General features: G+C 32.1%; 1 long non-coding RNA gene across 1 annotated transcript; it reads right to left on the bottom strand.

Moving 5' to 3' along the window:
• Positions 1-712: 712 nt before the first annotated feature.
• LOC139507817 (uncharacterized) lies at positions 713-3,624 on the bottom strand. The gene is made up of 3 exons (XR_011660866.1): positions 3,484-3,624; positions 2,013-2,085; positions 713-838 (listed from the first exon to the last, which is right to left on the bottom strand). It is a non-coding gene; the product is annotated as an uncharacterized lncRNA (long non-coding RNA).
• Between the last annotated feature and the right edge of the window lie 1,895 nt (positions 3,625-5,519).

Below are 5,519 nucleotides of genomic sequence, written 5' to 3'. Positions count from 1 at the left end.
TTGTTACCATATATAGTAACAACTACTCCTGAATATTGAAAAACTATATGCTTCAATTTGACAAAGGATTTAAAATTTAGAGTTTTGAGTTTCAGTATGTTTCTAATTACATTTGGCTTTTTATGACAAGGTTGTAGAAGAGATAATTATTAATTGTGGTTACCTTGAATGACAGTGTATCCCTAAACAACGGCATTTTTTTACTGTATTACCTCCTACATGTAGTGTGTTAGTACTTTGTTGTTTCTATTAGAGATGTTTTGCTTGTAATGGTTTGGAGTTTCCGTCAGATTTTCGGAATCCTCTGTTTTTTTTCCATTTGAATGCTTAAAAATTTTGCCCATTGACCCCCATTTTTGTTTTTATAAATCTTTTACGTGTATAATTATAAGCCATCTGTAAAAGTCTTATAAAATCTTTGTTATATTTTAATAGTTTTTGAGAACTTAAAACTTGTCAATTATAAAGCTATGAAAAATCAAGAGACAACATTTTCTGCCAAAATTTCAATGGATCTTTTTTTTGTGCTCTTTTGGTTCCTTTCACAATCCCCTATCAATATACACTAGTGTTTTGAAAAGCTTGTTATTTTTAAACTGAGTAACAGACCTCCTTAACAAGATAACCAATTAAATGCTTACCAGTAATTTTTTTATCTGAATCTGAGTACAAACTCTTTGTTATTAATAATATTAATATGACAACTAAATACCTGAATAGCCAGCAATTTCTGGTTTGATTTTGACTTTATACTCTGTGTAGTGATAGGCTTCTGCTTTGTTTCGCATTCTTTCTGGAAAGATACCAACGTCTTGTCAAATGTCACAAACTCCAGGTACTGAAAAATACAAAAGTCAATCAACTTCCATGGTCAACAAAGGATGAATAATAATTTACAAACTTGTAAATCTTACCATTTACCATTATTTATGGATAGCTATATAGGAAATGGTTCTTTTTGTTTAAAAGTTTACTGCAATACATATTAATGTACATTTGTACTACATTCTGCATGTCTGAGGATAGTTTAAGAAAGTAATTAAACTTTCAAAAACATTAATAACTGAGGAACAGCCGCCAAGGACTCGCAGGCTGGACAAACACTATCTGAATCCTGCATTCTAAAATTCAAAGAGAGTATCTAAAAACCTAATTGCATATAAAATTCAGTATAATTTGTCCACTTTCGTACAAAATCTTTGTTTGATCTAATTTGGGTGTAAACTTTAAGAGACATAAGTTCTGTAAGAAAATCTTGACAAAAATTGTCACATTTCACTTTATCACACATACATGTACATGAAAATGCCTGTAACTTAAACTTTTCATTTCAAAATAATGGACATGTCATAATACTTTGCTTTCAGGGCTAAATGGGGCCTTTACTGAACCAAACCTACTAATACATGTACATTGTATACCCCTTTGAAATAGATCTTTAATATAACTTTGTATGTTATAACAATTATGTGAATATGTATTCATACTTCACAGAAATAAGGTCTGCACATCAAACATTTTACATCTAGATAGAATAAGAAATTAAATGATGTTTTGGGGCCAGCTGAAGGATGCCTCCGGGTGCTGGAGTTTCTTGCTGCATTGAAGACCAATTTGTGGCCTTAGGCTGTTGTCTGTTCTATAGTCAGGTTGTTGTCTCTTTGACACATTCCCATTTCCATTCTCAATTTTATTTTATTGTGTATAAGTTTCATAACATTTGGTTGAGGCAAACTAAAGTTAGAGAACGGAAACAAAATATTTAGCAATTTTTTCTATTTGTAAAGGGCCATAATTCTAGAACAGTAAAAATGATGTAACCAAAATTCATATTTGTGTTCTGTGGTAATAAGCATTGTGTATAAGTTTCATAACATTTGTTTGAGGCAAAATAAAGTTAGAGAATGGTTACCAATTTTGGGATGTACGTATAGACAGACAAGGCTAAAACTAATACCCCATCCGCTACAGCGGGGGCATAAAAAATACTTGTCTAATTTTATATTACTAACCTCTTGTACAATGGCATTGAGTTCTCCCTCAAATGACACCACAGACAAAGATCCAGACATATCTTCTTTCTACCTAACAATTATATAATTTGCATTATCAGACAAGAAAGAAATGGAGGATTTGCATTATTCACTGCATACAAGTGTCTACATGTACAGTTATTACTCTAAGAATTCAGATCACAGTCATCATTGGTCTGTCTCCGATCTGTGGTTAGTATGAAGTTATTACTCTAAGAATTCAGATCACAGTCATCATTGGTCTGTCTTCGATCTGTGGTTAGTATGAAGTTATTACTCTAAGAATTCAGATCACAGTCATCATTGGTCTGTCTCCGATCTGTGGTTAGTATGAAGTTATTACTCTAAGAATTCAGATCACAGTCATCATTAGTCTGTCTCGATCTGTGGTTAGTATGAATTTCAATATTGGCCAATATGTGGTGCTGAAATTTTTTAACTTGATACATTTTTTTTTCAAACTTAGTGTTTCATTAGTATATACAAAAATGTATTTGGATTTAAAAATATGATCATAACAATCATTGCTTTCATCATTCAATAATTATTAATGTTAATTATATACTAACTATTATTAAATAATAGGAAGCACATCTAAAACACTAGAAGTTCAATTAAGACTCAAAGGCATGCATACATGTATCTACATCTATAAGACATTATGCTGAAACAAACATCTCTTACATTGTAATATACAGTAATACATGTAGTTAGTCGCCTTGCTTCATCCTGTTCATTTGGTCTCTTGGGAAAGATGTGGTACATGTTTGAATTGCTTTTAATTCTCAGAGTTCGGAATTGTAATAATGTTTGTGTTGAAATTTTTAAAACCCATAGATGCATTACATGTAATTTCTTCAAACATAGACTATTAGTGTTTCAATATGAAGATTTTGTATGATTGCCAACTTTCCCAAGGTGTTTGTTTCTGTTTTTTGATGTAGACATGTCTATTTCTCATATTTAGACATTTTTCGAAGTGGACTCCATGTTTATAATGGGCGTCGTTCAAAACAGTTCAATATTGTACGTTGTAGACCTGGAGATATAAGGTAGTCTAACTAGTTGAGTTACTGTAGGGATGATCTTCTTTGGCTCAATTAGTTAGATCGCTGTCTTTAGATCCTGAAATTGAGGGCTCTAATCTGCTAGAATCCTGTTACAATCCATGGATTTTCACATCAATACATTAAATGATTTGTTATACAAGGGGAGCTAATCAAACATCTTTCCTTCTTAATCTTAGCTTGTTTTAACAAATAATGCAGGAACAAAAATAGATGCATTACAAAATTCAGATAAGTTTAAATATTTTGAAGCTTAAAATGCATAAATTTTATCATGTTTATACAGCCATATTTCATTATTTCAATTTTGTCAAAATGTTATGGTGAATATTTTAAAAGTCAAAAAGATGTAAATGAAGATGCATGAACATATTTCCATTTACCTTGATTATGTAGTTAATTTTTCTTTTATTCCATTTATTTCTGTATTCTTGGTATCAGAATATGCTATTTTTTGTTCATTGTCTTTATTTTTCTTTGATTTCTATGGTATGCGATGTAAACAATCTATGTCAAACAAACGCGTGGTCTTTGTTAAAATGAACGCTTTATTTCAGATGGAATTATGACAACTCGCCCCACATTTTCAACAACTTGTCCCCTTTTTTTAAATAATCGCCCTACTGTAGTACACAAACTAGCCACACTTTAATCAAAATTGCTTCACAGTGGTTAAACAACTCGCCCCAATTATGACCCCCCCCCCCCACTTATGAAAACTTATCTTTTGAATGCCATATTTGTGTATTCATGATGATGTTTCATATCATGTAATTTCGTACCATTTCAGGCATTTGTCTTTATAACGTTACACTAGTACTAAATTCTGAATTTTTATGCCCCACCTACGATAATGAGGGGCATTATGTTTTGTGGTCTGTGCGTCCATTCGTCCGTCTGTCCGTTGGTCCATCCGTTTGTTGTACCGTCCGTCCGTCTGTCCCGCTTCAGATTAAGTTTTGGTCAAGGTAGTTTTTGATGAAGTTTAAGTCCAATCAACTTGAACTTAGTACACATGTTTCCTATGATATGATCTTTCTAATCTAAAAGCCCAAATGAAGTTTTGACTCCAATTTCATGGTCCACTGAACATGGAAAATGATAGTGCGAATGGCCCGGGGCATCCGTATACTAGGGACACATTCTTGTTGTGACTACTTTCTTATTCTTCAACTAAAACAAGTACAATAAAGCCAACAATTTTCGTATTCATCATGATTAATATGTATGTTATTCATGATAGAATTTATTAATTGTCTAGTGTTAAGACATTAAGATTATATTTTAGTTATCTTCCTTTAAAAAAGCTGATTGACCAGAGACCAATCTAATTAAAAATAGGTCTCTGAGTTCGTTATGCTCATATATATATATATATAGCTCATATGGAGTATAACGAAATCAGAGATCTATATTTTAATTAGATTGACCAGAGACAAACAAATTGTATTATATGTCAATGACTGCACTACTGTATTTTTTTTCTGTGAAAACTTGTGTAATATAACTGTTTATCATTATGAATTATGTTTGTGAGCTAGGCCTAGAAAACATTGGGTTTGTTATGAACAGGCCTCGTTTGATTAGGGTAGGACTTGTATAATAGCCCAAGCTAGGGTAAGCTTTAGCTTGCTCAACAAATGTACAAGGCAATGTAATGTCAATTAATATGGTTTCTGTATACCTTTGTTCAACTTAGGTGATACCAGAATAAAATGATATATATAGTAAAAATTTATAATTGTAAAAAAGTATATACCGATAGTCAAATCATAGACGTATACCGTAATAGTAACATACAAATTACTAACCCGGACCCACTCCAAAAGCAGATGATATTCACAGAAATGTTATCACCGTCACACTTTCTCCCGAACATGTCATATTCAAGAGATAATGATTATTTCTGGTAAAATGTGTCCCGAGTCAACCATTAATAGTTCGATATCTTAAAGATTAATCAGCCTGTGTTGTATGGCCATGAACTGAAATATTAATTCACAATCAACATTAACAGTTCGTTAACAAGAAGCTTATATATATGATATATATATATATATACGGTATGTGTTGTGTAGGCATGTGATGAAATTTTTACAGTCAACATTGACAGTTCGTTAACATGAAGCTTATACGGCAAGTGTTGTGTGGCATGGATTGAAATATTCAGTCAAAATTAGTTGATGGTTGGTATGAAGCATAATTATACGGCGTGCGTTGTATGGGCATAGACCGAACTAGTGACATTCAACATTGGCAGTTACGGTTTACATAAAGCTTATATGGCATGTGTTAATTGTGTGGTCATGGATAAGACTATTCAGTCAACATTGGCAGTTCGTTAATATGAAGCTTAGGGAGCTACCATTTGATTTTTATGGAGAGGCTAGGATGAAAAATTTTGTCCTACATTTTTTTT

The sequence above is a fragment of the Mytilus edulis genome, unplaced genomic scaffold (assembly GCF_963676685.1).
Source record: "Mytilus edulis unplaced genomic scaffold, xbMytEdul2.2 SCAFFOLD_1327, whole genome shotgun sequence".
In the NCBI taxonomy this organism is placed as follows: Eukaryota; Metazoa; Mollusca; class Bivalvia; order Mytilida; family Mytilidae; genus Mytilus; species Mytilus edulis.
The sequence above is the reverse complement of the archived record's forward strand: the minus strand, read 5'-3'. Positions and strand labels throughout refer to the sequence as shown.